Genomic DNA, 11,499 nt, shown 5'->3' with positions numbered 1-11,499 from the left:
CACTTGCATGATCTCCCTGACGGAGATGATGATGTAAGCAGTAGAGTAGAAGTAGGCGGTAGCAGAACAAAGGAAACACGAGTACAACTACCTTTAACTTATACTTAGGTCCAGCGCTTGGCTGAATGTACTGACAGACACTGAACGTGGTATTAGGTGACATCTCCCAAAATGCCGAACCACTCCTTTAATGCAGAATGTGTCGAGCTCCACGTGAAGAACCTCATTTCACAACACAACTGGGAGATGAGTTTATAAACACACTCAGTGCTTCTCCGTTTCGAAGCCCCGTTAAATAGTTTTACGAGAGGAGTTGGAGGTTATGGACTTCTGCAAAAACTGAGAACATGTGGCAGGATGTGCAGCCGCTCTGCATTTGACCCGAGCTCTTGGCACCGGCTTTAATATGTCACATTAAAACCAAGAGTGCCGTCGGCAGAGCAGCGTTGACCCTCTTGTACCACCCGACCGACGGCGACTTTACTGCGTTTTTGTTACCACATCATTTTCCTTCCTGACAATCTACTTACACTTTGCATAGAAAGCGTCCATAAATTCAACATTTCGTGACCAGATAATGGAGGGTTCATGAGGGGAAGTCAGTCCGCTTAGACCGTAATCAAATTCTTGTCCGTGGCACTTAATGTCATGTGAGGACGATGATTGTTCTGCGCTGCACTTTGTCTCATGGCTGCTCGTCTCATTCGTCACGTGGATTCATATTGTGTACGGTGGCTCTGCATGACTGTATTACAGGTTGAACTTCTTTTGTTGTTTGATAAGTACATTCTTGCAAAGCTGATTGGTTGTCGCTCCATCATACCGGTGCCTGGAGAGCTTCGCTTTGTGTTTTAACCTTTGCCTGTATAAATCTCACCGTCAAAGGCTTTTTAAAACACTTTAAACATGAAAATAAACACAACATGCAAGTGAAAGCCGTACTAATAAGTTACATTACTTCCCCGCTACTCGCTGAGGCAGGTGTGCCGTGAAATAAAAATGAAGAACACTTCACAGGACTCCGTGAAAGAGAAAACAGGAGAACAGAAGAGCGGAGAGGGAGAACCGAGTGTGTCGGTGGGGTTGTGGAGGAGGGCGGAGGGATGGGGGGGGGGGGCATCAAAGGCCGATTCTTCCCACTGTTTTCACATGCTGCAACATCCCAGTGGCAACAGCTGACGAGCCCCTCCGTAAACAGCCTGCTCAGATCCTGCCAGCAGGATGCGCCCATTGAAAAGCAGTTTGCTCGCTGGGCTTTGTTTATCGAAGTGCCGCCCGGGCAGCAGGGCAGCATGAAGTTGGGGGGGGGGGGGGGAGTCAAAATAGAGTGAGAGAGCACAGGATTTAGGAAGGTAATTGTTTAGCTGTCCTGCCCACACATTTATCGGTTCACTTTCACCTCTCTCCCTCTCTCGCTGCGGTTTTAGTTTTTTTTCCGGCGGCCAGCTGTTTGTTCTTTTTGTGAGAAGCTCTTCAAAGACATCGCACACACGCTACCTGCCCAGCGCCAAACAGCAGGCAGACGTGAACTACGGCTGGTGAGCGCGACGCACGTAGCATCCAGCATTTAGCAGCTGGAGAGCCAGAGAGTTCCCCCCCGAGGAGGAGGTGGAGACCCAAAACGGAGCGAAAAGAGAGCGAGCGTCGGACTCCATGACGAGCGGTGGCGATGCTCTGTGACTGCGTGTGGTGGAAGTCCACTCCGTCGATCTTGAGTTGATGATATGCCGTTGAAAAAAAATCTGTTTCATACAATCATTTCAAACCTGTGAGCCCCCCCCCAACCATGTCCGCCCCCTTCCCGTTATCCAAACAATCCGACGAACACGGAGTCTTTCCCTGTCGTCACCTCTTCCGTGATGTTCCTCATGACCTGAGAGATTCGGGTGGTAAATATTTGCCGTCGAGGCCCTGCATGCCGGTGATCTCCAGGTCAAAAGAAAAAATTACAAAGAGTGCAGAGAGAGACGTCTTCTCCAGATGTCTCTCTCCGGTGAGTGTACACAGCACGAAGGTCTTCGAGAGAGGACGGTGGGACTCGCACTCTTCTTCCCTCTCCGCCACATCGAAGCGTGTTATTCAAAAATGGGCTTTCCAAGTTTTTGGAGCATTAACTCAACTGTCAACAGGTTTTCTGCTCTCAGGTTTATTTTCATAACTTAACCTCCTCCTCTTCCCTCGTGGATCCTACCTTTGTCAGGGCTTGCTCCGTGTCTTTGTTTGGCCTCGGGACGACGAGCGGTCGAGCAAGACGGAGAGGGCAGTTGTGGACGTGCATTTACTCAAGCACTGTACAACATGTGAGGTGCTTGTTCTTTCAGAAATGTCCATTGGATGCTACTTTAAACTTTATACCCCGCAAACATCTCAGAGGGGAACATTGTGCGACATTTATCTGATAACTTTAACCACTGTGATCTTAAAGATCAAGATATGACGCATTGATAGGATATTAAGGAGTTACAATGCAATATACACATTTATATAGTAATTAATATACTGATAAGTGGTTTGGAAAAAGGAATGGAAGGTTTGGAATCAAAGTCAAAGTCATCTTTATTGTCTCTTTTTCCATTTGTGCAAACATACAGAAAATCCGAAAGTGCGTTTCTCTCTTGTCCAACATAAAGTGATTGTAGTTTTAATAATAATAGTAATAAAGTGCAAAACAGCGAACACCAACAACAAAGAAGATTTAGATAACATATAAATAAATGTGTGGAATGCAGGATTCTCAGTGTGGCATTAGCACTTTGACTCTTTTCCCTCTTATTAGAACTTCCAGTGTCCCTCAAAGGATTACAAGAATGGAGTCTTAAACCTCCGGCCCGGCTCCGCTGACGCTGCTCTGTGTGCGTGTGTTTGTGTGTTTGTGTGTTTGTGTCCCTGTCGCACTTCAAAGATCAAAACGGCCGAACATGACAGACTGAGTTGCATTCCTCTCAGGTGATGACGGCGATAATCCGCGAGCAGTCTGGATGCAGCCGAGCATTGAAGATAAGGTCGGACCGACACACTGACAAACACACCGGCCTCGCCTCAAACGCTGTGTTGGAAAAAGAATGTGGGTCATGGGTGAAGACTACAAAGTCACACACACACACACACACTCACATATGAATGTGTGTGTACAGCCCCAGCTCTAATCCTCCCTGCCAGAACATGATGGACAGATAGAGAGAGGGGGGGGGGGGATAACGTTAAGTGGCAGGGTGACAGCAAAATGAGAGTTCTTAGGCAACACACACACACACACACACACGGACACACACGCACATGGACACGCACGCACACCCGAAACAATAATCACACAATCCCATCAACGCTTCACACCGTTTACTGGGAGCATCTCACCAGAAAACACTCATCACATGGAAAAGAGAAAGAATTCCAACATGTCAGTAATTTATTAGCTGTCTCTTATATAAATTAAATAAATATAATGTTTTTTGTAAATTCTACCTGATAGCCTATTTCTGACAGAAATAATATGATATACATGGTAAATAGCATTTTCTTTGACGCAAAGTCAAGATTACAAGAGAAAAGGTCAAGCTTAAGTCAAAATATGATGATAAATCACAATAAAGAGATAAATAATGGCTCACTAAAGCAAAATCATGAGATACTTAATCCAAATTATGAGATTGTCAAAATGTTAAGTCTTTGTACGTCATTTCTTGTACTTTCTATCTTTTGATTTGATTTAGTATCTCATCGATTTTCTTGCTTAGTAATCCTAAAATGCAGGATCTGATGAATGCAAGTATGCAGGTCTATGTACCGACACAATATCACGTTATATCATTCATCAGCTGATTTACTCTCAACAACAACAACAACATGCGTCACTCGCTGCCCTCTGACTCTCCACCGATGTGAGAAAGGAGCGCGATGGCTCACTCGTTGTAAATCGAGTAGAGAGTGATGGAGTCTCGCTTCTTTCTCAGCACATGTGCAGAGCGTCAGCCACTATGTTTTACAAAGAGGTCAATCTGAACAAGGCCATTCAGCAATAGAGAGAGACGTATACGACCTGTCAATCACCTTGTAGCCCCGCCCTAAAGCAGACCCTGCTTTATGGTCTATTTTGCTCTAAATGGACCATCATTTACTGAATGAACATCATGCTGTATTGAATAAATCATTAAACTAGAGATTGAGATTATATATGTGCTCCTGTGTAAACTGGGTTGTGTTGACTTGAGTCTTAGTTTTGGTTTTATTCATGCTGTGATTTTGTTTTTCGTTTTATATGTTGTCTTGTATGGAACTTTGTGTGATGTGCTACTGCTGCTGTCTTGGCCAGGACACTCTTGTAAAGGAGATTTTTAATCTCAATGAGGCATTTCCTGGTTAAATAAATTTAAAATTAAAAAAATAAAAATATACTCATGTTTACAATGTTTACTGAGGGAATAAATCAAGTGAGAAGTAGAGACATTTTCTCATAGACTTCTATACAACCAGAGGAGTCGCCCCCTGCTGGTCATTTGAAAGAATGACAGTTTTAAGACACTTCCGCATCGGCCTCAGTCGACTTCATGGTACACTTTTCTCCTCTTATTTGACTTTACTGGCAAAAAACAACTCCCACATACACGTTAAAATTCATAACATTTTTATTTTTCGCTGTCGTCCTCACTCGACTGCGAGTCATTTCCTGGAAAAACGATAGCCAACTGTGAACGATAAAAACCTTCAACGATTCCAGTAAAGCGCCAACGCTGAGAGTCACGGTTTTCTCCACATGGACCGACGCCGCCTGGAGGCGACGCCCCTCGTTTGCCACACTGTTGGAAAAGATGGCTGCCGCTCTGGCTTGCCGATGGGGATGTATAACGAGGCTGGATCCCCCGCACGGAGCAGGCTGGGGCCATTGTCTGAGGGCCAAACACAGAAATAGCTTTTATTTACCCACAGCTCATAAGTTAAAGTGGGCAAGATTAGGGGTCAAAACAAGGACACGTCAAGGACAGGTCAAGTAAAAAAACAGTTTTTCCCCTCAATTATGCACATGGAACCAAAGCGGAAATAGCATCTTCATGTTGACCGCCGAATGTGTTAATGTCGGTTATAAGTTAAGAACAATTTGTCAAAAAGAAAACACACACACACACATACAAACACAACCGTCGCTTGTTGTATATCTTGCCTCCTCACCTCCTCCCATCATTGGCTCTATTCCTGCCAAATAATTTCCACCAAATCCATTTTAATACGACATCACAGCTTCCTGGAAAGTGAAGATAATCCTTGACATTTTTATCATTCATTCCTCTTTTATTTGGTCTGCGCTGCTCTGCTCGCCTGTCTTGTTTACTGATAACATCTGCCCGCCCATGCGATCACACATCAAAAAGGGTCCGTTTTTCACCCCCGGAGGGGGAAGAAGTGTCAAAATAATGCTCCATGTGCGTGATCTGGGTAGCAGCCTAATTTTTTAAAATAAAACTAAATTGAATGATTCCAGACATTTACACGTTGTTCTTAGATGACTGCAATGTCTGTATCCCCTTCCTATTTTTATCTACATGACAAAAATTAAATAAAGGTTTTGCTTCACAGTTAGTATAAAAGGTGAAACAAAATAACAAGAAAAAGACAGAAGAGAATAATCTAAAAAAAATAATAATTAAAATTGATGAATCCTTAATGGAGGACCATAACTGGCATTATATTTTATTAATTGATATGAAGATGGTCAATAAATAAAAAGCAGAATAATTGATAATATCACACCATGATTGATTTAATCATTAGATATTTTGAAAATGTCTCTATTTGCAATAAAGATTAAAGGATTATTGATCCGTCATTGAGCTAAATATGAAAAGCTTAAAAATTATCTTCCTTAGTGAAGAGCAGTTCTGTATCGTTTTCTTTATTTTTCCTCTTTTATTCTTCGTTGATTTATTGATCCTTACCACAGTAAAACATGGTCAAGCAATACATATTGTGGATGTAATCAGATCTCTGATCGTCTATAAAAGTCAAAACTTTGACTTACTATCTCAGAATTTTGACTTGACCATGTGCATTTTATATTTTTTAGCATGCATCAACTGTTTTCTTTTCCATCCCTGGAGGGTATGGGTTTCAATAAGTACCACATGATACGAGCGGTATAACGTTAGGACTCACTGATGAAACATTCCTGCTTTTCCTCCATGTTGTTGGTTTAACATTGTTGAGCACATGTCAGTGCGTGACAAACTGTAAACTGTGTGACTTACCACCACTGTGATCCTTTGAAATAGGCGAGATTTACGCAACAATAATTCTCTTGGCTCAAGCTTCAATGAAAATATACGTCCAGATAGACTGTAACAGGCTCTGACAAGGCTTACAGAGCGAGCGACGACATAAAGAAGAAGAAAAACGCTAAAGATTTAAGGCCAAAAATCCACTCAGAGCCTCAGTTATGACATTCTGACTTGATGATAAATATCATCTGTCTATGTTGATACAGAAAAATCTCTTTTATCTAAGAAAACATTATGTTTTTCTGCCCCGTTGGGCCACTGTTTCTCAGCGTTCGGGGCTTTCCTGTAACACGGCCGAAATCTTTCCCAACTGGTTCATGTGGAATGAACAACCCCGGCCAGGCAATGGTTTTGATTTTTACAGCAGCGAGCACAAACACTATAAATTTACAGTCACAAGAGAGACTTTTTTAATAGGCACTCGACTTTGCAGAGGCAATAACTCTCTCCGTCTCACTTTCTCTCTCTGAAATGCCTCCCACTGTTTGCTGAGGCGGCCGGGGCAGCTGGCAGTGCTCAGTCCTGGGCCTGACAAGGTGCTTTGAAATACCAATCACTGGGTTTATACAACAGGGAGGGATTGTAAACGTGTCGAGTGGGGAAATATACAATGCCATACTTCTGTTTTTTCCTGGCGAAGGAGGAAAGTTACGGCCTCGACAGCGTGAATACCTTACAGGTGATATAATATCTGCTGCGTTTTGTTCTGAAACCCATTCATCGCGGATGACAGCAGAGGAAAGTGCTTTTAATTCCGTCATCCTCGTGACGATCTGCGGTAACCTCCCGCCAACATCGCCCGCACGTCTTCACAAATGCTGCACGGATACACGAGACGGGGGGAAACTGAGGCCGCATGTGGCCGCGCTGCGAGTAATTTACAGCACGATTTGGCAGGAAAGTGAGGAGAAAAACTTGCACTTTTACCCACAAAATAACACCTTAATGTAAGTGTTTTTACCACGTGTGTCAGGCTTTTTCCCCCTCTCAGCTGCAGCTAGTTAGCTAATTCACTTACCCACAAAATAACACGGTGTGGTGTAACGTGTTCACCACGTGTCAGGCCTCTCATTTCTACTCCACGCACTTTTTTCCCTGCTAAAGTGTTGCTAGGAGTTTTTTTTTCATGGCTACATACATGATCAGGGCTCACAAGTTTTGAAGACAGACAAGAGTGACATCACCACCCCCGCAGAACGAAATTTTCGGATATCAGTCAGTCGCGTGCGTAATTCCAGGATGCTTTATTGTCATTGGTTGCTGGATTAAATCTTACCCAGATACAACAGATTCGGGTTTTTTTCTGATTGGCTATTGTGTAGCCCATTTCTTTTTTTTGATTGGCTGATAAGTGGCTCCTCACAGCAGAACTCCAGGGGAGCGCTTGATTCCTCCACGGTGAGGGCAGCGCGGCTCATGTTGGCGCGCTGCGGCATATTAAAACATTAAATAGCCGAGAGTTTTTTTCAGCGTGAGAAATACGATGTGTGGCGGGAGTGCGTGGTAAGACCGAAATGCGTGAGTGTCACGCTCAATGCGTGACACTTGAGAGCCCTGCATGATTTAAAGCTTAAGGGCGGCGGCCAAAGATAACTTAAATGTCTTTTTTACAAGAGAGGGGAAGACTTGGACCCACAAAATAACACCTTACAGTGGAAAGCTTGTATTTCTACTCAAAAACCTTCACTTTTCTTTTTCCTGCTAAAATGTTGCTCGGAGTTTTTTTTCTCAAGCTTTAGCTAGTAGAAAAGTCTGAGTCTTAAGTTGTGTATTGCTCCTTAAACAAGCCAAATCCATTATATTAGTGTTAATAATAGGTATATTTATGTAATTTACCCGCAGAATAGCACATTAAAGTGTAATCTCTTCCCCAGATGTTTCTCCGAGCAGACGTTATCAATGCCAGCATTTAAGCTACAGTGATCTTAAATGGGATTGGGAGTGACACAGCAGGAGGTGAACGGCGGAAAAAGAGTGAACCATGCTTTAAAGATATAAGGAGTGCATCTGTATTTATGATTCCGTGGAAAATCACGACGTTATCTCACCCTCTAAATTTCACCTGCACATTTGGGAGCTGGACGGGAAACTCGATACTTCAGCAGAAATCTGAGGTCAGCGCCGCAGATATTTCACGGTGAGTCAGAGCCGCTCTCGCGCACGGTGAATAATGTCCAACATGACGCCGTAATGCTTGTTCAGGTGAAAAACGGTTCCGGGGCAGCGGTGATAATATTCTGTCCGAAGGGTGGGGGCGGCGTCTGTGAAATATGGCGCTACTTCACATTCATGTATTCATCCCGGAGCGATAAATTAGGCCCCAGACAGTTCAATCTAACTCCCTAAATAGAGCACTTTGTCACCGCAGACGAAAAGGAGCGGCATGTTGGGTGATCAACAGAGTAATTCATGACTTTCTGAGCGCTGGAAACGGGGTGCCACGCGTGATCATCAGAATTAGCCGTAAAACATACTGTAAATAAGACTAAGTGCTGCTTTCATTTGAAACAATCCCTCATGCCCGACAACTCTCTGAACATCGCAGCCGGGCGGTAACCGCATCCTTTATCTTGATCTCTGCAGTCAACTATCATCCATGGAACAAATGAGGCTGGTGCAGCCGGGGTGAGGATCGTTTGTTTAAAGTGACATGGCTGATGGCCGTTGATTTACTCACACGATGATGGCCTTTTAATTGAGCTCTTCCGCCCTTTGTTACATCAAAGCCTGACAAGTGGTTTGACAACTGCGCTTTCTTCTTCCCCTCGCCGTGACTGACGGGACACTCTGTGGCCGCCCTCATACCGCTCACCTTCCCTCGAATGTCACGACGATGCACGGCGTCGAAACCGGACACCTTTCGCCACCGGGACACATCCGCATGTCTGCCGGAATTAGAAATCAAGGCGGTTGCACGGAGTAACTGCAGGGGCACTCTGGGTTTGATTTATTCGCAAAGACAGAAATGCAAACAAAGAAAGCAATCTCATTTACCACCTTCCAGTGTTGCCACAGTCTGTTAAACCACAAGTCAAGTGTTATGACAGACTTTGTCTGCTCTGCTGGCATGTCTTGAGGGAGAGCACTGGAGGCGTGTGGTGTGCGCTGAGCGATGACAGATGTGGGACGAACGCTGAAATGCATCTTCTCCTTCTGTAAATGGAGGGGTGTTTTTTTCAGAGGGGGTGTTTTTTTTGGAAAATGGTTGCCGCTGACCGGTGATTATGCAGCCGTAGGCACGCAGGAACACAGCTTATGTTTGGTATAGCTCGCATTTGGGTTTCTAAATGGCGCGTGGATTCATTCTTGACATTTATGGATGAGGGTTGTGCTGAGGGTTAAGTAAATAAAGCCATCAAAGTGGGGAGCATGCGAGGAGAGAGGGACCTTCCCCTCTGTGGCTCTGTTTAAATAACTCAAAGGATTTTCTATCAGTGTAACTTATTGAACAGGGGGAATCAATGCGTGACATAGTTCCTGGTCCAGCGCTCTGTTACAGCTAACCGCTTCTTCTTTGATTTTAGGGACAGGCTCAGGATTAATGAGGATCCAGGATGAGAGCAATAGACTTCTGCGTCGCCCTCTTTCTCTTCATCAACGCGGGAAATCTGTTGGAAATACAAAATGGCTCGAAGAGGACATTTAGCACTCAACGGACTGTGTGACGTTGCTGGTATTTTATCGGTGTTGTGAAATGGGTTAAATTGTATTCATGGTAGATTATGTGCGTGCTTTCCAGTCTGACAGCATGCAGTAAATTCACGGGCCAAATGTGTGCAGTTTTAAAGAGCGTCCTCTCTTATTTTTACCATTTTAGCATTTCTCTCCTTCATGACGGGGCTTTTATATACTTTGCCACATCCTAAAGGCAGTGTTGTTCCCCTAAAAACTGTATTACAACTAAATTTCTGCTCTTAGGAGCTTGTTGTTTTGACCAACAATTCAGGAAAAAGTCATCGTTATTGCATCTGTATCAAATCTAAAGCTAAAACTAAACTGCAGTATTGGATCAATAACCATTTCTCAACATATTAAACTAGAATGGGCACTCGGTAGAGCGCATACCTTCGCATATCACAAGATTGGGCATTGAATTATGAACATTTTGGCATTAGTTGCATGCCAATTGGACACAAATGTATCGTGCTATGGTAAAAAAAAGATGTTGACCTTTCCTTGACCTTGACCTTTGACCCGATTGATCCCAAAATCTAATCAAATGGTCCCCGGATAATAACCAATCATCCCACCAAATTTCATGCCATTCAAGAAGATTTGACCTTTTCATGACCCTTGACCTTTGACCCGATTGATCCCAAAATCTAATCAACTGGTCCCCGGATAATAACCAATCATCCCACCAAATTCATGCGATTCGGTTCAATACTTTTTGAGTTCTGCGAATAACACGCATACAAATAAATAAATAAATAGACGGCGATCAAAACATAACCTTCCGCATTTTCAATGCGAAGGTAATGATCATTTACTCGAAATAAGTCAATGCCACGCGTGTCTTAATGTGCATATTAGCTAGGGAAACAATTTAGAACATTTTCCTTTAGCCTCGCATCCCAATCCCTAAATGGACTCTTTATTGAGCAATTTCCAGAATTTGGACAGGTTTCTCAAAGCTTAATAGGTATCCCTCTTTTCCAGCCAAAAGCTCTAATTTGATTGGTTTTATGTTCTCACGAAGGATGTGTTGCAGTTCGGTGTGATACTTCCAAACCGTGCGAGTAAGATGGACGTCAGCTTTAGATAAATCTGTGGCAAAAGCCCTGACAAATGTGATAAGCCTGGCCTCGGCTTCGCATCTGTCGAAGTGTTTCAAACAGAGGGGAGATCGATGGTAAATGATTGCCGAGTACCGTGTTGAGCGAAGGCTGCAGGCAGCAATGGAAAGGTTTGTTTAGCGCCTCCAGGGCTCTGCAGTCACAATCAATTTCCCTGCAGCAGCCAAGCAAAGGTCCACTAGATCTCTCAAAAGTAGGAAGTCCTTTTTTTCCTTCAAGACTGGATGTCAAGTAGTGAAACTTGTAAGGGAAGCATTGTAGTCATGTGTTTTGGGAATTGTATCGAAGTGTTTGCCAAACTTACCAAACAGATTCAGTTTACAATGATAAATAGCACTTTAAACCACAAAAAAGTGTGGGGTTTTTAATCACGCGTGTCAGGCTTCTCATCTCTCGGCTTTAACCGTTTATTCTGCTGACATTTTGCCAGGAGTTTT

This window comes from Pseudoliparis swirei, chromosome 15 (assembly GCF_029220125.1).
Source record: "Pseudoliparis swirei isolate HS2019 ecotype Mariana Trench chromosome 15, NWPU_hadal_v1, whole genome shotgun sequence".
NCBI lineage: Eukaryota > Metazoa > Chordata > Actinopteri > Perciformes > Liparidae > Pseudoliparis > Pseudoliparis swirei.
The sequence above is the reverse complement of the archived record's forward strand: the minus strand, read 5'-3'. Positions refer to the sequence as shown.